The sequence below is a fragment of the Dipodomys spectabilis genome, unplaced genomic scaffold (assembly GCF_019054845.1).
Source record: "Dipodomys spectabilis isolate Male_0828 unplaced genomic scaffold, ASM1905484v1 ptg000023l, whole genome shotgun sequence".
NCBI lineage: Eukaryota > Metazoa > Chordata > Mammalia > Rodentia > Heteromyidae > Dipodomys > Dipodomys spectabilis.
In genome coordinates, this window is record NW_024870700.1 from 716,595 (window position 1) to 738,833 (window position 22,239).

The 22,239-nt window shown below is 43.4% G+C and overlaps 1 non-coding gene across 1 annotated transcript; it reads right to left on the reverse strand.

Annotated features, from left to right (window-relative positions):
* Positions 1 to 8,147: 8,147 nt before the first annotated feature.
* Positions 8,148 to 8,220, reverse strand: Trnaa-ugc. Its single transcript has one exon. It is a non-coding gene; the product is annotated as a tRNA-Ala (tRNA).
* Positions 8,221 to 22,239: the final 14,019 nt, after the last annotated feature.

Here is a 22,239-nt window from a genome sequence, read left to right on the forward strand (position 1 = left end):
AAACTGATTGGATATCACAACTAGAAAAAAAAAACAAAACTAGACTCCTCTTCTTTCCCTTACATGCTAAGATCAAGAAACTAGGGGTAGAGAGAGGAATGATGAGGTCAAGAGCGCAGAAGGTACGCACAGCACAGAAGAGACGTCAATCTGAGCGTGTGAGAGATCTTGTGAGCCATCTCGGGCCGTGGAGCTACAAATACGTTGGAGAACAGCCGAACCTTTGCTTAGGGTCCTGTGGGAGGCTGAAATCCCTTGAATTTCTTGGCAAAAGGTGGCAGAAGCAAAGCAATCTCCAGCCCTCCTGGGGTTTTGCATCCACTTCTGAAGTCACAGTACCATCTCTTCATTTCCTTTTCCCTGGCCTTCCACCAAGACAGCCCACAAAGTGAACTGAAGTACAATGACCGGAAATACCTTTTAAAGAAAGTGCCTTGACTTTATACTCCTTTTAACATTTGAGATGGGTGTGTGTATGCGTGTATTAATTTTGTTTTGTGGGGACAAGGATTTCAACTCAAAGTCTCATGTTTGCTATACAGTTGCTTGGCCATTTGAACCATACCTCCAGTCATTTTTTGGTTTAGTTTTTTTTTTTTCAGATAGGATCTCATAATTTTCCCCAGATCTAGCTTGGACCATGATGTCATCTTCCTCTCTGTCTCCCAGTAGCTGGGATTATAGACACTCACTACCAAGCCTACCTTATTGATTGAGATAAGGTCTTAACCACAGTCCTCCCCATCTCTGCCTACCAAGTAGGTAGTACTACAGGTTTGAACTACCATGGTTACCCCTAGCTCAATGTCCTAGTGATTTAAATCCCTTGTATATTAGTTAATAAAGAAGATACCTATAGGTTCTGATCTACTATAGATAAGAACATGGAAAAAATCCTGACATTGTCTCAAATATCAATACTATGAGAAAAGATATATTCATAGTAGTTTTATTTTCTGCTCTGTCCTTCCCATCTCATTCTAGCTTGCTTCAGAAGTTAATTATCAATAATTTCTAAGTCATATATTCTATGTTTATGTTGTAAACATGAAGCAGTGATACAAGGTATTCTTGCCTTTTGATTGCTGTTTTTTTAAATGCATTTAGGAAACTACAGATACAACTCAGAAAAACATTGACACATACCTACTGAAACCATTTTCCAGATCAAGATATATTGAGAACACGTCTAATACCCACAGACCTTCAGGCAATCATACCTGCATAGCATTTTTTTTAACTATCTAGGGTTCTTTTTCTCTGCTGATTAAAGAATGAAAGGGCAGGAAAGTCATTAAATCAGACAGAGCATGTTTGTTTGAAAGCAAAATAGTGAAGAAGGGCCCACAGATGTCCCCTTTCCTCCCCTCCCCTCTCCTCCCCCCCTCCTCTCTCTCTCTCTCTCTCTCTCTCTCTCTCTCTCTCTCTCTCTCACTCTCACTCTCTCTCTCTCTCTCTCTCTCTACCTATACATAAAGGATCCCTTGCCTCTTCCCCATAAAGGCATGCTCTTGATGAGGTGGACATACATTATGGAAAGTCTCATGATCAGTTCCTTTGCTCAGAGCATGAATGCAGAAGTTTCCCTGTGATTGGATCTCCTGTCTCTATGCACAAGTACAGAAGGGACTTGATTGGATGGAGGTTAGGGAGGAACACACACTGCACCACTGCCACAAAGGGATATTCACTAGGTCCCAGAGCCCAAGGGGTGAACAGGACACATAATTTTGGTCACATCACTCCCCTCTCACCCTGCCCACCATACTAGAGCCAGTGCTGCTTTCCATCTTCTACCTAGCCTGGGAGGCCCAACTTCCCCTGATTTATATCTCTGCTGCCGTAAATGAATTTCTAAAAACACACAATATTGACTAATTTCTCTCTGTCCTTCTTCACTTAACATGATGTTGCCATTGTATGGAGCTGATGTTTGTTATCGTTTTCATTTCTGTTCTGTTTTAGCAACACAAATTATCAAATTGATTACCAACGTGCATTTGCATTATAGCAAACATGATACATTTGGAGAGAATGTTGCTATGAATATTTTAGACTTACCTTTGAATGCCACAAGCACTAGATCTTTTCAATATGCAATGGCTAATTTATTGGTTTTAAATATGCTTACCAAGAGGTTATACCAATCTACACTCATATATACCATGTAGAAGAAATAGTTGCTCCATAGTTTTACCCAGAGTAGGTATTGTCACTCCTGTAAATGTAGCCATCTGGTAGAGGCACAGTGGTCATTCATAACTGATTCATTTGTATTGACGTGACTGGACCTTTTGGATATTCTTTTTTGTTTGAAGTGCCTCTTCAAGTCTTCCGCCCTTTTAATGGTAAGTGTTTTCCTTGTTGATCTGTAGAATTTTTTATGTATTATGGATAGGAGTCCTTTGTAAATATGTACTTTGAAATTATTTTATACCAATCTATGACTTGCTTTTTCAGTCTTTTACAATTGTCTTCATGTGTAATTATGCCAATCCAGTAGCTTGAACCCAGGGCCTGGGCACTGTCCCTGGGCACTGTCAACGCTAGCACTCTACCAGTCAAGCCATATCTTCACAGATAGCTTTTTGGTGGCTAACTGGAGATAAGAGTTTCATGGACTTTCCTTCCCAGACTGGCTTCAAACCTCGATTCTCAGATCTCAGCCTCCCAAGTAGCTAGGATTGCAGATGTGATCCACTGTACCCAACACTGTTGTCTTTTGGAGAACAGAAACTCTTAATTTGTGTGTGTGTGCATGTGTGCATGCGTATGCATGCACGTGCATGTGTATGTGTGTGTGTGTGTGTGTGTGGACTCTTGCCTAGTGTGCTCACACATGTACTGGAACTTGAACTTGGGGCCTGGGCATTGTCCTTTAGCTTCTTCATGTAAGAATGACACTCTACCACTAGAGCCACTGCAACACTTTCAGGTTTTTGCTGTTGTTGTTTTGCTGGTTAATTGGATATAAGGCTCATGAACTTTCCTGCCCAGGCTGGCTTTGAACCACAGTCCTCAGATCTAAGCCTCCTGAGTAGTTGTAAGCCAATTGCACCCAACCAGTATATAGTCTTTTGAGAATGACTTTCTTCATCTAAGCTGTTGTCTGTATCAGTAGCCCTGTTTTTCTGTGGTATATGATCCAACCATTTTCTCTCAGTTTATCATTTGTCATTTTTGCCATGTAAATTTTCCACTAATTTTTGTAGTCCAGTGTATTAATGGTTAAAATTGAATGTAAGTTGTGAATGGGTACTGTTTTCTTACACTTCAAATGAAATAGGAATGAATCCATGTAGTTTCTAAATCTAGAGCTCTAGAATATTAATTACAAGCAATTATTAAGATTATGAATTTACCCTTCCTATCAGTCAAGTCAATAATGCTGCATTAAAAATCTACTATTAGCCAGGCATGGAGGTTCATGCCTATAATCCTAGCTACTTAGGGGTAGAGGGGGGTTAGAGATTAGGAAGATTATAGTTTGAAGCCAGCCCAGACAAATATTTCTGGGACTCCATCTCAACTGGGGTCCAGTGGTACATGACTATTTAGCTATGTGGAAAGTTTAAATACAAGGAAATTTGGTCCACACTGGCCTAGGCAGGAACTTGAGACCCCATATGAAAGATTATGAAAGCAAAAAGATCTGAGGGTGTGGCTCAAGTGGTAGAGCATGTCTTTCTGGCAAGTATAAAGCCCTGAATTCAAACCCCAGTACTGCCAAAAATATTAACTTTAAGATGCCAGTGACACACAGTAATGTCTGTTCATGTCAACTCTCAGAAACATAAATATTTGGAAACACAGAAATCTGCCTCTGGAATCAACAGCTATTTCTCTTGTTGGCTAGAGTCACCCACACCTTTGGGAATCAGCCCACTTACATTGGCTTCTTTTCTGGTTCCAACTGGAGAAATTAGAGCAATGTGGCCTTACTCCAGATCTTATATTCTTCCAACAGGTTACCACAGACACAGTCTCATCGACTGACACAAGCTAAATAGAACAAAGCCAAGGCTTGTTTTTGCCCAAAAGCAAAGGCTCATTTCAAACCTTCTCTGTATAACATCTGTTGACATCCCTCTGGTCAAGCCTGGTTAAGTCTAGAGTAAAGAGTAAAGACACCAGAAAGCTGTATAGACAAGGAGTTGAATACAGGTAATGATCTTTAAAAATGCAGGGCTAGAAATGTGGCTTAGTGGAAGGGTGCTTGCCTAACATGCATGAGGCCATGGGTTTGATTCCTTGGTAGCACATAATAAATACCACTAAAATAAATAAGTACCACTAAAATAAATAAAATTATTTTAATACAAAGATAACTTCACAATATACCACACCTAGACCTAGTACATCTCAGAGCTCTCCTTATCATCTCAGCCTTCTTGAGAGAGTCTTTATCACTGCCCCTGCCTGTGTCTTTCTCTGCCCCTACCCTCAGCTCACTGCACTGTGGCTTTTCTCCTGACCTTCCCACAAGGCAGCCACTTCTCCTGGGAAAAGGGGTGAATACCTCTTGCTGCTATGTATCTAACCAATACCAAGAAGCTAATGTTCTGTTGGGGCTGGGAGGTGGAGGGCAAACATGGAGAGATGAATGCAGAGGGGAAGGATGGACAGATACAGTCATTATATTCAATGAACATATGTGAAAATGGAACCAGGTAACTTGAGGGTATGGATGAGAAAGATGGAGGGAAAGAAGAAAAGAGGGAGAGGGACCAAGATGTATTGTACATAGAACGTGACTTGTTGGACTGAAACACCTTTGTACAGCTACTTAATATTTTTAAGTGCAAATGATCTTTTTCAGACACAATAGTCCAGATATTTTCTCACTTCAAAACCTAAGCAAGGAACTTGGGAATAGATTTCGCTTAACAAAAAAAAGCAGTCAGAGATTTTAGGAGAGAAGATAATGAAAAAGCAATTAATCTGTATGTATATGTTTGTTTACACCTGCACATGTACTCATACATCGAAAATAGGTCTCTGAGAATGTGTAGTCTAAAAAATAAGAATTCTTAAATAGAAGAACCCTACTTAATGCAGGATTAATTCTATTAATAGCATAAAATGATAAATGTATTAAGCAAAACCTGGGTATTAAGATGGAGGTGTTGAAGTAAAACGAGTATAATTAAGGTTAGGAAAGAGAGAAACAGGGAAATTTTCCAGTCTTTACTGCAGATGGAGAGAACAGTCAGATAATAATAGTGTGTTGGGTTGGCATTAGTTATGATCTAATAATGGCACCAGAAATATGGACTTGATTGAGAGCTTGGAAATGAAACATAATCATTAGCAGCATGGAAAATGATAGTTAAGTGCCTAAGTTTAATATGGAAGTTTTAAAAAAGCAATAAATATCAACCAGAAAATAAACAGCACGCACCAGCAAAAAAAAAAAAAAAGGAAAGGGAAAATTAGGGAAACACCAAACAAAACGAGAAATACAAAATAAGATTTAAAAGCTATATACAATATAACAGTCACTACTCGAAGTGAATGAATTAAATTCTCCTTTGAAAAACAGATGCTATCAAACTGAGTTGAGAAATATCTTTAAACCAGGCATGTGTAGCCCATGCCTGTAGGAGGCTGAGATTTGAAGACCACAGTTCAAGGCCAGTCCAGGCAAGAAAGAGACTCTTCTCTCCAATTAACCACAAAAAACTTGGAGTTGAGACTCTCACCTCCAATTAATGACCAAAAGAAAGCCTGAAGTGGAGGTGTGGATCAAGTGGTAAAGCACCAGCCTTGAGCACACAAAAAAACAAGGAACAGCACCCAGGCCCTGAGTTCAAGTCCTAGTACTGACACATATATACTAGATATATTAGATATAATATATAAAACCTATTTGTATATTTTATATACATAAGACATATATACATTTATACATGTGTGTGTGTGTGTGTGTGTGTGTGTGTGTATGTTAGAGCTGAGGACATGGCTCTAGTGGTAAAGGACCTGATGAGCAAGTGCAAGGCCCTGAGTTCAAGCTCTAATACTACAAAAAGGTACATATTTTTAAGTCTTTAAATATCCCACTTAGAGAAGAAAGCTCAACATACCTTAAAGAAAGATAATGAAAGATCAATATCATCTAAAAAGTGTTTGCCCCTTCCCACAAAACTAGAAGGCTGATTTAGCTATAGCAAGCATACTTCAGAGTGCACAGATGAGTTTGTCAATGAGCAGGTGTCAAAAATGTAAGTTGATGTCTGATTGACCTAAGCAGAGAGAAGTTTCAGGTCCAAAGGTGTAAGGAAAGAACTGAGGTTTATCACCTTCAGAGGACTGTCAAACCCATAGGCTTATGCAAAGCATGCCATTTGCTCCTGACAAGACTCGAAGAACCACACCCTCACACAACAGGATAATGGATGTTTACTCTCTTAATTGTCTCAATAAATTCCTGTCATGTACCCATCTTTCATTAGACTCATTCCTTTTTATCATACTTTATTGTAGAAGTGGTCACCAGCTGACATGGACTGCAATCCTCCTATTTACACTTTTGATTTCTCTGGGATGACAAGTATGCATCATTACATCCAGATATTTGTCTGCAAGGATTTCTTGAATTTTCTTTTACAGCGATCCTTCTGATCTCAGCCTCCTAAATAGAAAGTAATTAAGATTACATATGTGAACCATTGCACCCAGTTTATAAAGTTACTTTTTAAATAATGTATTTTGTTGCTGACATAAATAACTAACACTCCCACAGGCAGATCAAACTTTCCTGTTCTCATATTATTTCTAACAGCTCACAGATTTTCATAATAGTTCATAAATCTTCAATATATTCATATTACTTGAAGATAATGAAAGTTTTGCTTAAACCTTTTGTTGATTTACCTTTTAAGGTATAATGGTTGGATTTGTAATACAAGATTTCCTAGTGGAGTTGATGTTTTTGTCTTCTAGGCTTTAGCAAGCATGTAACTCTTGTCTCCCCATGGATAGTGAAAGTTTCTGTGGCTGTTTAGTGGATGTCCAGTTCTGTAACAGGGTGTTCAATCATCAGCCCAACCTCTGGGGAGGGGTACTCTGAGCCTCCCATCAAAGATGTGATACACTCCAACCCATTCTTTCTCAGTGAATAGAGGGTCCTTCAGCCCAAGCAGAAAACTCAATAAACAGGTTTTGTTACACTCTTATAGTAGATCCATTCTAGTATGGGCCACTTCTCTAAGTCTTTGGATCCCTCTTTCAAAGTGTGCAATGGACTTCTGACATTTCCATTTTGCTTCATACGGGCCATCACTGTAAGCAAATATCCAAGAACCAATCCAATACCCACTAGAATTGTCTCCCATCACCACAGGCAAGTTATGTAACCCCTCAGTACCCTACAACGCACAAACGAATCAAGAAAAATGTAATATAAATAAATCATAGATAGACAGACAGACAATAGAATTTTACTCATAGACAAGGAAGAATGCTATTATGTCATTTGCAGGGAAATGGATAGACCTGGAAAAAATTATGTTAAGTGAAATCAGGCTCAGAGAGACAAAGGATGCATGTTTTCTCTCTTATGTGGAAGTTAGATCTAATTTATAAATATATATGCAAATACAAAGGGTCATATGCATATATATACAAACATATTAACTAAAGTATGGTATTTGCAGAGAAGGATTCCAGTGTTGTAACTCCTTTGTATAACTAACTCACAGTTCAACAAAATAAATGTCAGGAAGCTAGAACATGTATTCTCAGGTGGGCGGGAAGTGGGGGTCACGGAGAGGAGGGTAGATGAATGGAAAGAGGAGGGGTGGGCAAATGCAGTCCTAATATTCAATGTACACTGGTAAAAATGGAACTTGATAAATTGAGGGGATGATTGGGGTTGAGAAGGATGGGAAAAATGGCGAAAGGTGATACTGATCACCTCTTTGACATTGAAACGCCTTCATACAACCACTTAAAGATAATATTTTTAAAGACCCCTGCTTCCTTTGAGACATCTAACTGTTCTTATGCTCTTTTTTTTGGGGGGGGGGGTCCAGTCATGGGGCCTGAACTCTGGGCCTGGGCGCTGTCCCTCAGCTCTTCAGCTCAAGGCTAGCACTCTACCACTTGAGCCACAACACCACTTCTGGCTGTTTTTCTTTTTGCTTATGTGGTGCTGGGGAATCGAACCCAGGGCCTCATGCATGCAAGGCAAGCGCTCTACCACTGAGCCACCTTCCCACCCCTGTTCTTATGCTCTTAAGGAGAGAATCTGTCTTCCAGCAAGGACCAGAGGTCACAGGGACATCTTAAAGTTGAATTCTTCTCATACATATATTTTTTTTCATATGTGTATATACATATATATCCTCACCCTAGATTAGAGGATCTCATTTCTTTCCTATCAAAGCTATAAGTTTGAGCCGGGCGCCGGTGGCTCACGCCTGTAATCCTAACTACTCAGGAAGCTGAGATCTGAGGATCACGGTTCAAAGCCAGCCTGGGCAGCAAAGTCCGTGAGACTCTTATCTCCAATAAACCACTAGAAAACCGGAAGTGGTGCTGTGGCTCAAGCGGTAGAGTGCTCGCCTTGAGTTGAAGAGTGCAGGGACAGCGCCCAAGCCCAGAGTTCAAGCCCTACGATCGACCCTCCCCCCCAAAAAAGCTATAAATTTGATAAAGAAGTCTCATCTAGGTAAATACCCAACCTTTTTCAAAATTCTGCCAGCCCTGGATCTCATTTGTAGCCTTGTCTCCCTTTCTGGTGCATATGAGAATCTTTATAATGCCAAGCAGGATTATTCTGACTCCCTTTGCACCAAATTGGTGATTGGCTACCTTGGTCCTATACTTTTCTTCCTCTTCAAAATATCAATGGTATTCTTGGAGGGAAAAAAAGTCCAAAAGTTTCCAAAAGAAACTCCTAGGAGTGTTTTCTTTCCAGACATGCTGTGAGCCAACATATCTCTTTCACCTCTACTTTGATCAAAGGGACCAGCATTGATCAAGGAGATTCTTGCTTTGGCCTGAATCTGGAAATCACAGTAGAGGGGGTGACCTTCTGTATCCCTGTACTTAGCCACTAGCTAAGTATCTCCCTTGGGGGAAAGATGTAACCTCTCAGGCATGAAGGTTCCTGCTAGTGGAGGCACCTCTGAAGTGGTGGGGGACCCAGGAATCATTAGCCACCAACTTGCAAAGGATCCAGAGGCTGGAGGCCCAGTGTACTCCCCTGTAAAGAAATCTTATTTGAAAAAAAAATCTTATTTAGACATCACAGAACTTACTTTGTTTCTGAACCCTGGTGTGATACATGTCAGAAGTTGGCATTCATAATGTAGGTTTGGTAGAGTTGTTATGCACATTTGTGTAAGGAAGAGGAAGCTTAAAAAAAAACCCTCCATGTATCTGCTTTTAAAGATGAAGACCAAAATGCCAGGCATAGGAGCCTCACACCCACCTACTCAGTGGGGTTTGAAGTCAATCTGGGTAGGAAAGTCCCTGACACTCTTATTTCCAATTAACCATTAAAAAACAAACTGAAAGTGGAACTGTGCTCAAGTGGTAGAATATCAGCTGGAGGGGGAAAAAAGCAAGCAAGAGCTTGAGGTCCTGAGTTCAAGTCCCAGAACCAGCACAATGAATGAATGAATGAATGAATGAATACCATAGCCTCAGGAAGCAACAAAAATGGTTTCATCATGGTCTGCTAAGAAAAAGGACAATGGAAAGAAGAAATGAAAACTGGATAGGATGAGCATTGTGACAGCAACTGAGGCAAAGGATAGCTGTGTGCATGCTAGAAGCTCCCCGTCTCACAGATTTGGGGGAGATTTTTCCTCTTTTTATTACTATCTTCAAATAATTGTATAAGGGGGTTTTCCACTTGATATATCAATTTATGTCTACAATACAGCAGTGTGACCCTTTCACCAATTTCCTGCACTTCCCATCCCCACCCATCTCATTTTCTGGTTCCATTTTCATGTATATACATTGGGTATTAGGCCTGTATTTACCCACCTTCCTCTTTCTGTTTTGTCACCCTCCTCCCCTTGTCCCCCACCCACTTCCGACATGATACATTTTAACCTCCTGGTATTCATTTTGTTGAATTGCCTGCTAATCATTCAAAGGGGTTACACCATGGAACCCCACTCCTGTGTATACCATATTTAGTCTGCTTGGCAACACAGAAATGTGTGGCAACATAAATGCATAGGGTCCGCATGCATTTTTATATGTGTTTATATTTTGGGCCTAAGCCCCATATGAGATAGAACATGTGCCTTTGTCTCTCTGAGTGTATTTCATTCGATGTTTTTTTTTCCAGGTTCATCTATTTCTATTTCCTGCAAATAATTCTTAGTGATGGATACATTTCTATTACACACACACACACACACACACACACACACATCACATCACATTTTCTTAACCCATTCATTGGTTGTAGGGCAGTGGAGCTGTTTTCTTAACTGGCTATTGTGAATAGTATTTCTTGGAGAAGTTTTTGTTTGTTTGTTTTTTATTTGGGGGGGTCCAGTCGAGGGGCCTTAACTCTGGGCCTGGGCACTGTCCCTCAGCTCTTCAGCTCAAGGCTAGCACTCTACCACTTGAGCCACAGCGCCACTTCCGGCTTTTTTCTTTTTGCTTATGTGGTGCTGAGGAATCAAACCCAGGGCCTCATGCATGCAAGGCAAGCACTCTACCACTGAGCCACCTTCCCAGTCCTTGGAGAAGTTTTTAAGCCATGGTAGATTTTTGTTGTTGTTTTTTCCCAGACCTGGGGCTCAAACTCTTGGCATGGAAGCTGTCCCTAAACATCTTCTTTCTCAAAGCTAGCACCCTACCACTTGAGCCACAGCACCACTTCCAGCTTTATCTGTGATTAATTAGTGATGAGCTTCACAGACTTTCTTGCCTGGGCTGGTTTCAACTAAAAATCCTCAGATCTCAGCCTCCTGGGTAGCTAGAATTACAGCTGTGAGCCACTGGCACCTGGCTGGTATTTTTAAATTTACAGGTGAGTCTATTTTGTGCTTGGCTAGTTGATTGGTATGGCTTGGCTATATCTCCCAAAAATCACATGTATTTGTAAATTAGCCCCCACCCCATGGTGTTGTTGGATGATAGTGGAATTTTAAGGAGGTGGGCCTAGTGGGAGGAAGTTAGGTTACTGGAGGTGTATTCCTGAAGGGAATTTTGGGGTCCAAGTCCTCTCCTCTCCTCCTTCTCCTCTTTCTCTCTGATTCCCAGGCTCCATGACTCTCTCCTCCTCCCTCCCTCACCTCCATGAGGTGAGCAGCCTCCTCTCCCACACATTCTTACCTTGATGTTCCACTGATGTCATAGGTCCAATGTAATGGACCAAGCGACCATGGACTGAAATATCAGAACTATGAGTCAAAATAAACTTTTCCTCCTTTCAAGTTGATTTTTCTCTGAAATTTTATATCAGTGACAGAACACTATCACAGTTAGTGATTGTTGTCTTCATCCAGAACAAGATATATGAAAGGAATATCATGTTTTGGCATTTGCCTTCTGCTAAAATCCCAAATAAGATGTAAAAAAAAAGGGGGGGGGGCAGGAAGATCATGGATTTAAAGCCAGTCTGGACTACATTGTGAGATCTTGTCTCAAAAAGAAAAATAAATAAAAGAAACGTAGCAGGCATTGAAAAGCAACTAGGGAGCATTGTCTAGAGGGACACAAGAAAAAAAATGCAATAAGAATTGAGAAAAATGATGTGGGGGGGAGGGAAGGAATATGCCAATTTAGGCAGCCAAACCCACTAAGCCCACTGAGGAAGGCTGTTGCAATTTAATGGCAACAGTGGTATGCACTTTGACTCTCGGATATGAGACTTTGCAGGAGGTGGAGAGTTGTCTCTGTTTGACACTCAGTAGATAAAGATAGTCAAACCAGACCTTCAGCATATCACTGAAAAGTCAGCAAAGATTGAAAGCGTCATTTGCCGACAATGAGCTGAGTGTCAGTGGCCAAGCCTATAATCCTATCTACTCAAGAAGCTGAGAGCTAAGGATCATGGATCAAGACAGCCCAGGCAGGAAAGTCTGTGAAGACTCTTATCTCCAATTAATCACCAAAGGCTGGAACTTCTGAGTTCAAGCCCTAAGAGCAGCGGGCGTGCGCGTGCGCGCGCACGCGCGCGCGCGCGCACACACACACACACACACACACACACACACACCTGCAATTTAAAGAAGTGTGTATGCCTTCAATGATGAACTAAGCTGAGTTCCCTCTTCCTGTTATTCAAATGATTATCTTCTCAGTGAGGCCCACTGAATACTCTCTCTCAAGGCTGTAATTAAGCCCTTCCTTCTATACAGCAGTTTCCTCTTATTCTACTCAATTTCAGCCCCCAGCTTCGGCACTGTGCACCATATGCTATCTGCTCTCTTTCTTTCTCTCTCTCTCTCTCTCTCTCTCTCACACACACACACACACACAAGTGCTATTTCATTCCATTCTATGAGACTTTTCTTACCATAATGACTTCCCTAATTACTGCCTTCTTACTATAAATGGTCCATCTCCCTACCACTAGAACATGAAACCTTCCAGGATAGCACCCTTAGCACTTTACTTTGGCTCCCAGGTAAGAAGCCAGGGAGCAAATTAGAGACTCACAGAGAAATTAGGCACTCACACAGGGTCCCTTCAATATAGATTTGCTCAACAAGTGAGTGAACTTAAGCTTCTTTATCTCCCAGTTTCAAAGTCCCTTCGGGACCATGTTGAGCTGCTGTGAATTGAAAAATGGCTTGATTAGAAGGACCTAGGGCCACCAGTGAAATAAATAACACGAGGCACAAAAATAATAGAAAGCAAGCTTTTTCTTAGCAAATGTTTATTTATATCAAAATACAAAACATTTCTGAAGCAGAGTAATGTTACATGAGGAGCAATTAAACACTAATCTTCCTTTAATCAGCTTAACTTGCCACCCTTTCGGGGCACCAGCACTGGTATGCATCTTGTCCACTCAGGTGCCTTGTTCCTCCCTTGTGTGTTTGCGTATGTACTTGTTCGCTCATTTTAATTTCTAATTCAGGATATGAACATGCAGTGTTATTGGCAATGAGTTGGTTAGTATTCAGCAAGCCTGAAAATACCAGCGAGTGGAGCCTGGCGTAGCAGCCTGAGCGAAGGCAGACTGCAAATTCTCTCCTTAGTTGAGTTGGAGGGGAGGGGGGTCTCACTCCGTTTTTAACTGGCAAATCCAAAGCCAAAAGCATCACTGTCCTTGGTAGCCAAGCAGGCATTATTGCTTGGGGCCATGGAGTGGGCGTGGCTTAGGGGTCTTTTCAGTGGCTGAGAAGGGGTAAACAGCCAATGGAAGCCCACCTGCAGAAGTGGCAGCCACAGCAGGCCCAGGCCTAGGAATGGAGGGTATAGAAACCCTCCCCCACTCCTTGCAACAAGAGGAGCCCTCATTCCCCAAGAAAAAAAAGCAACAGTTAGGGAGAAGTAAGGTCTCTCTCTGCCTTGGAACACTACTTAATAGCTTCGGGTGCCTGCCCCTTGGATGGAGAAATGCTTAGAGATTGGAGATTTGGGAAGAAAAAGCACCTGGTTGAGAGTGTAGCTGTTTCTAATACACCTCCTTGACAGAAGAAAGGGAAGGAGATGGGAGAACAAACATACTCCTCTCGTTTCCACAACCCTCCCCACTCTCAGGGCCAACCTGGGAGTCCCTTTCAAGCCCCCAGTTAGTGCATTCGCTTTGGCATTGTGCACCTATATGCACTGTCTCTCACACACATTTGCATCACTACTCTCAAACACACTCATCACACACACACACACACACACACACACACACACACACACACACACACGTGACCTTCTTCTAGCATCTGCTCAGGTAGCATAATGATGCCACATCTCCACCATCTCCTCTGTTCTCAGGGGTCCCCACAGGTCCCCAAGACCCAGCTCCAGGCTTGACACACTCTGGCATTCCCAGGCTTTTGAGAGGAGGGTGATGGAGCAGGAAGCTCCCCAGAGACAGGTTATACAGAGTATAGAATATGTTGTATAAGGCTTTGGTACAGCACCAATTTCATGTTCTTATAGTTTGAATTCTAAGTTAATCTTTTAGAAGAAGAAAAAAAAAAGCTTACTGAAAAAATAGTGTTTTATTTACTTTTCAGTTACATACCTGAAGTTCAAAAAGTAAGCCTCTAGTAGCCATCCAAAGTCACACTCAGAGGTGTTCTGTGAGCAGCCATACATGTGTTGGTGTGTCTTTAATTTGGAACCAAAGTCAGCCAACCAATACCGTGGAGTCAGCTGCCCATGCTAACTGACGTTAACCAGTCCATACATACAGAAAAGAAAGAGAGAACACAAAAGCCACCCCAAGCCTCCCCCCTCCCAAAACCCCAGGAAAAAAAATCAAATACAGATAAAATACAGCAAGATCTAAGGAACCAGTGGGACGAAGGTGATCGAGTCCGTCCAGCTGGGCTCTTCAGAAACAGCACCATAAAGCACCCTAGAGCAGTGGCATTGTAATACTCAACATTCGGGAAATGGAAAAGAGGTCTGAAGAGTCTTCTCAAGAAGACCTGGCATGGATGGGGGTGGGGAACCCCCAAAGAAAAGTTGAAGGAAGAAATAAAAATGGGTTCGAAATGAGAGCAAGAAATCTCATGACGAAACGGATGGTCATATCCAGATGCATTCGGAAAAGAACAGAGAGAGAGAATGAGAGAGACTGCCAGGCATCCGGAGGTGTGCAGTCCAAGAGGAGTTCCGAGGACGGAGCATCAGGAGCTCCTTCTCTACGAACTCTTCACCCCTCACCCCGTGTGTCTACACACTACAGAGTGACAGGTGGAAAGGAATTCCGGTGAAAACTGACTCCAGGTGTGTGATGGAAGAAAAATCTCCAAGATGACTCAGTCCATCCTGGTGGAAGAAAGCAAGTTGGCAATAAAGGGGCCCTAGAGTTGCTGACATGAAACAAGATAGAGACCCTTCATGTCAGGGGCTGTGGGTGAGGACAGGCCCCCTGCGGAAGCACATCCCATGGGAGCCCCCATCCCTGGTCCCACAAATGGCAGTTAGGAAATTAAATCTGAATGAAACTTGAAGACTTTCTGGCACTGATGTGCCCCTACTTGGTGAACCGTGAGTGCAGATCAACCACTCCCGTTCTAACACCTCAGCCCAGTGTTCCAGCCTCAAGATCCTCCCACAGAGAAACCCCCAGTCCTCAGAGTCTGCACATGTCATTTCTGTCAACATCAGGACAGACTTCCACATGCCAATAGGGCGGGCAGTTCCTCACCAACAGGAAGGAGGCCCACTTCCTCACCTCCTACCTTTATATTGCTCCAGATAGTACCTCACAAACACCAACAGAAAAGAGCAGGAGACCCAGGCAAATGCCAAAGAGCCACATCAGAGCCTCCCTTCCGCAAGGTCTTGGTTGGTGTCCACAGAGAAAAGGAGAGAGCCCGTGGTGACCTTTGGAGAACGATTCCCAGGGGATCTGTCTACTCCACACTCTTGTTCTATATAGCAGAGGTAGCAGAACTGAAAACAACAAAAAAAAAATAATGCTATAGATTCCCCCTACTTCCTTCCAAAGAGGAAGAGCACCAAAATTGAATGTCCCTTCCACCTCCTGGGGTCCAAGGAATAAGTCACAGCATATGGAGCCCTGGGGTGGAACACACCCCTCCCATCTACAGTCCCATTAACTGAGGATTCAAAGACAGGACCTCTTCTCTATCCCCTATACAATCACATCCCAGTACCCTGCACTCCATGTGCCTTTGTGAAAGGCTGTCTTTTCTGAAAAAAAAAAAAAAATGGTGGGTTGTTGTGAGTCATCTGTCCTTTCCAATGTCCACAGTTTTGCCATCTTGCTGAGATCTGGGTCATGGAAAGAGCATAGGTAAATAACACATCCTCCCCAGGCTCTGGAACTTTAAGGTAGAGGATATGTCTCTGTCTCCCTTTTCCTTCCCCATATAAAGAGGCCACGCAGACATCACAAAATGGAATGGTGATGTGCAGGTTCTCTGGTGCAGCTGAGGTTTCTTAGTATCAAACTTTTGGCTTCATATGGAAAGAACGTGGACGGTTGGAGGCACCCTGGGCCTTATGGAGTATGAGCCCTCTGTGTGTTGGAGTGTCAACTGTTGGTATCATGTGACCAGTAGTAGGATGGAGTTACAGAGAAGGAGGTTGGCTCTGAGAGTCAAAAGAATAGTCATGGAAACCCCTCTTTGGTAGCTTGGGAGGGGATGGAAGCTTGGAAGTGACATTGAATTTGCTGTTCTTCCTCTTGCTCAAACTGCCAGAAAAAAAAAATCTTACATGATACATCCAGCTTTGGGCTCCCCAGGAGGCTCTGTGAAAGAACAGCCACCTGCAAGCATTGACACACTGCCAGCTGGACCCAGTATAGGAACCCTTCCATCTCCTGAAATACCCTTAGAAAATTGGAAGGGCTCTGAAACAGATCACTCAGGGGACCCACGTTAAGTGTCCTGATGAATGGCAGGGACTCCTAAGGTCTATGTAAGGGTCAGGAGATAAGACTCAAGCTTCAACTTACTCTTCCACCCAACGTACTCTTCCCACAATAACCTCAAAAGGCAAAAGGATCTTCATGGTCAGGCATCTCAGTCCCTCCAATGAGTAAATTCTGTAGACCAGAGCTCTGAGCAAGATATTTGGTGGGAAAAGAGGGGTTAATGTTGCTTTTTTTCTTTTTCTCTTTTTAGGATGAGGGGGAGCAGAAAGAACTAAGAGATTACAGGCTTGAGTCTCTCGTGGCTCCTGCAACATCTGGCCCTACACCAGCTTCAAACATACCACTCAGAGCACTTGGAACATCAGAAGAAAGAGTTAGCACCCAGGAGACACCTGCAAGGCATGTGGTACTCTTGCAGCATAGGTGAGGTCTTGAATTCTCAGAGGTATTCTTCAGAACACAAGAAGTTCACTGCTCACACAGAAGCAAACTCTCGCCTACTCCCGAAGTCTGCCATTCTGGGTCACTTTCTTCCAGGATGTGGCTTAGTTTCAGAAGTCACAAGCTGAGTGCCAAAAGGAAGGTCCCAACTAGGCCCCATCCTGCTAATCCTGCACAAAATGAATCCCTTACTCCTGATCTTGTACTCAGGATCCCAGCATCGGAACACCCCATTTCCTATAGCACTCTGTTGTCCAATTAAAAATAAATTAAAGAACGCGCAGATGATCTATTTATATTAAATATCACATTCACTCTGGTTCCAAGAATCTGCAGCAATAATCACCAGGGTGTCCCTTCTCCAAGAATGAGCCCACGCAGTCATCCTCACAAAATCTTACCCCCATAGCTCCAAGAGCCGCATGAGCCCAGCATCCTTGCCAGAATGGAGCTCCTCTCAGCAACTTGCACAAGTCAAGGTTCTTTCTCCTGGCTAGAAACACACAGATCCAGATTCTCTGGGCTATTCAATCCAGTTACTCCCCACAATTTTTAGCCTGCTTATCCTTCTGCAAGCGAGTTTGGTTGTTGTTGTTTGAAAGGGCTTTTCCCCCCCATATATACACATTTCCATCAACAAGACCCAAGCAGCTCTGAACAGAGTGTATCCCAGGAAAGATGGGGAAGAAGGTGGCACCACGGCATGAGCTAGTACCCCAGACCACCCAGGGAAGGTGATACTGCTCAAAGCATCTCTAAGCACAGGTACAAAAATAAAGCAAACTATGACTTCATATAGATATATAGATATATAGATTAGATAAGACAGCTAGATAGACTTTATATAGTTTTTTCTTATTTATAGATGAGTGCAGAAGGCAAGAGCCCTTGCTCGTCCACCTGGCTTGCCTCTCTTGCCCTCCTACTCACCCATTCCCCACATAGACTTGCCTCAAGTTCCCACTATGAATCATACCTATTGCATCTGATCCTTGCCCTCCCCCTACATAAGTTCCCCTTCTCTCCTTAAAATAGAACAATTATATATTTATATCATTTTATATACAATCTCCATAAAAAATACACTCAAGTTGGTGTATTAGTGAATGTGACCCTCCTACCAAACAGAAGTTGTCTAACAAAGAAAGAGCCAACCAAAAAAGAAAAAAGAGGGTCTCCTAGGCCTGATACTACTCAGGCAAAGCAGTGTGTCCCTACAAATCTCACACACACACACACACACACACACACACACACACCACATTCTACCACACACACTATACTACACAAACACACATAGCCATACACCACACACGCTATACAAACATACCCCAAACACACATCACACATACACATACAGATACCATGCACTCACAAAACACACAGTCTGCACACATCAGCACACTTCTTTCTTTCTTTCTTTTTTTTTTTTTTTTTTTTTTGGGTCCAGTCGTGGGGCCTGAACTCTGGGCCTTGGCGCTGTCCCTCAGCTCTTTAGCTCAAGGCTAGCGCTCTACCCCTTGAGCCACAGCGCCACTTCCGGCTTTTTTCTTTTTGCTTATGTGGTGCTGAGGAATCGAACCCAGGGCCTCATGCATGCAAGGCAAGCGTTCTACCACTGAGCCACCTTCCCAGCCCCACACTTACTTCTTGAACCTAGGAAAGGAACACTGGAAGAGACAGCTGGCTGCAGATTAGGAGCAGGGACGTAATCTGGTCCCTGCAGAGAGATGGGACAATTGAGATAATCCCACTTCTCTCACCCAGCTGGGACAATGTCAACTCGTGACAGACCTCCCATTGTTCGTGGGCAACAGACATACTGGTTGATAGAATAAGTAACAGTCTCCCTTCCAAAGACTGCAAGATGACTGAACCAGTGGAGGTTTATTTCCCTCCACAAAATATGAGGTTTCATAGATCCATAAGCCAAAGGAAGCAAAATACTCCTGAGCCCTCATCCCCAATATGAGGAGCAGCAGGCATTTGCCCTACCATCTACTTATGTGAAAACCCTACAAGTCGCCCCAAAGCATGCTTGCAGTATGTCTAAGGCTGAAAGTGCAAATCCCCCTCCCCATCCCAGCCCTGTGCCCTCCCCCATTCCCTTCCCTCCCAACCACCTCCCTATCATAAACCATGCACAAGTTTGAGATCTCTGGAGCCATATGCAAGAGGGGAAAGGAAGGAAAGGGAACCTAATTGGTATGTATATGGGGTGGGTGGGAGAAGAACTAGCCTTCATTCCTAAAATACATCCAAAAAAAAAAAAAATCCAGTGCCAGGGGGAGATGGGATTGGTGGGGCATGTTCCTTCCAGAACCAGAAGAAACACAGGCTCAGACAGCCACTCCTGTCACCATCTAGTGGAAAAGGAAGGGCAGACAACCAAAGACTTGGCAGTTGGTATTACCTGGGTTCAATTCTCCAATCCAGATCTCCCAGCCAGAGATCCAAAGCTGACAAGTATCTTATCAACTCTGTTCGGAATACCTAACTGTTGTGACTGACCCACTGAATGTCCAGGTGATTTTAACAGACGGGCTGCTGTTCCACCAAAGTATTTAGCAATCAAGATACCCTGACTCTTCCCCTTCTAAAGCATGGCCAATCACTAATATTTGCCTAATTTTTCCTCATCTACCCAGAAACTCTCAGGGTCTAGGGGTATCTTTGGACCAGACTTCATCAGTTGAGAATTTTTCTAAAGCTTAACATGAGGTCATAAAAACACTTCTTCTAACTTTTTGGTAGCCACAAGGATAAAACATCTGGCGAAGATAGCATATTTGCTCCTACAAGGCTAATTTGCAAGTACAGACAGAGGCCCAGAAATAAGACTCAGGACCATGCAGGTTCACTGTTGGTCAGAGGGAGGGGTAATAAGAGACACCCCTACTCAACTACCAAGTTGGTAAGAGTGTAAAGTCCCATCTGGGCTTTGATCTTGGTCTACTGACTTCTTCTAAAGAAGAGATTTTTTTTTTTAAAAAAAATCCTACCTCTGGATCCAAAAGGAAGCAGGGATGCAGACATTAAGAAAGGAAGGCAGAATAGCTGATCTCTGATTTCAGAGTGAAATTCTTCCACTCTTCCTACCTCAGCTGTAGAATGTTGACTTTAACCTATTGAAAGAAGAGAAAGTAAAGGCAAAAGCTCTAGGCATAAGGCCACTGTGCAGCTTCATGGCCTGAAGGAATCCCTATCACCAATGTCTTGTGAACATATTCAGATAACGGAAGAGGAAGAAAGGCAAGCCATCTCTTCCGCTTAGGAGAATAAACACACAGCTTCCAAGAACAATCTTCCCTTCTCCACTGGCACAGAGTCCCAGCATTTCAAGGCAAAGCTTCCAGCTTTCAACCTGAGGAGCTACACAGACAGATACAGCTAAGGAACATGACAAAGAAGACACCCATAACGGCCCACAGTGTCAGAGGCTGATTCTAGGAGGGATATGGGAGGGCAGCTAAGAAGCAAGACCTCTTCTGAGACCTAATCTGAGCTTGTAGGCCAGGCCCTGTCCACAACCTGCTCTGAGTGGCGTGCTATGTCCCTCCTATACCAGCATACTTGCTTCTCACTGCCATCTTAGCCCCCACCGTTGTTCCTTGGGGTGATCCAACAATGTATATATACTACGTTGTTAGGAATGACCACATTATCAAAGCCCCATGTCCGGGTCTTACCAGGCTATCCCAAGATCCTTGTTCCCTACTCCATGACCAATCTAACATTCTGTGCCCCCCACCCTGCAGCCTGGCACACCCAGGCAAAGTCTTAGGTTTCTTCTTGGGCTGTGACTCTCAACCTCTCCTTCCTGAAACACTCTGCCCCACGGGCACATTGAATAAGAACTGGACAATAAGATGCCTCCTGAGTTCTCCTCCCACAAAGCAACAAACCCAGCCAGTGGAGCTCTGAGCCTCCACTTCACTGGGAGCCTCTTCTGAACACAGCCAGTGGGGCTCTGAGCCTCCACTTCACTGGGAGCCTCTTCTGAACACAGCCAGTGGGGCTCTGAGCCTCCACTTCACTGGGAGCCTCTTCTGGCTTCACTTCAGAGACAACACAGAAGGTAGGGCCAAGCCAAGGAGCACTCACGGAAATGCTCACATTCCCAGAGTGAGCACCAGAAGCTCCTCACATTCCTGCTCATCTGCTCCCCTAAACTTCTGCAGTGCCCCCCAAAGATCCTTGACACGCAAGCAAAGCAACCCGAAGATGAACCATTAGCTTGCACGTCCTTTCCTAAGGTTCTCAGCATATTGATAAAATCGAGTTATCTACGATTCTTCTCCAGCCCCCCTCCCCTGGCTCTCCCAAAAGGCCTTTTGCTAACAAAATTGGAAATAAAAGTTTTTTTTTTTTAAAAAAAAAAAGCTCCAGCCACACACACGGGCAGTAAAGGATGCCCTGGTGCTCTGTGATAACATGTTTCTCTCCTGAAGCTAGTGTTAATCTTGACATGAGTAAAAGCAAAAACAAGAAACTCCACACCATCTACACCTTCACACTTCCCTCTACATGAAAAGGGTAGAGGAATAAACCACTGAAAGCTATCCAGCCCCAGGTATTTTAGATTATTAATCAAAACTTAGAACCCAGTGCCCAATGGGGGCATGCCTATAATCCTAGCTACTCAGGAAGTGAGATCTGAGGATCTCCACTCAAAACCAGCCCAGGAAGGAAAGTCCGTGAGACTCTTATCTCCAATTACTACCAACAAACCAGAAATTGAGCTGTGGCTCAAGTGGCAGAGTGCTAGCCTTAGACACAAAAGCTCAGGGACAGTGCCTGGGCTCTCAGTTCAAACTCAGGCAGGACTGGCACCAAACAAAAACAAAAACAAAATACCCAGAGCAGGAAAAAATAGCAGTAACTACTCACTCCATCCTCCCTGCTGGGGTCTCCTCTAGAGCACAGCCCAAATAGCCAGACCCTGCCTTGAAACAGGATGCAGGCTCCGCAGTCCCCTGGCCTCTCTACTCATTCTTCCACTAAACCATTGTAGTCTCTCACTTAGAGAACTATTCTACCTTATTCCTGGCCCATGAATCACCTAATCCTGCAACAATCATTGCTGGCCAAAATGCAGAAGGAAGAGGCTGACAGAAATCAGAGACACAAGGATAGCTTTGATATCTGGGTAACTTCTACTTCAAGGCTACCACACCCTAAAGGGAGAGATTTGGAAGATGCATGTTCTCCCACAGAGAACAGGGTAGATACCCTAGGAAGCTCAATAGTGGCTGCTGACATATTCAAAGGCAGGAAACATGGGTCCCTAGAAATGG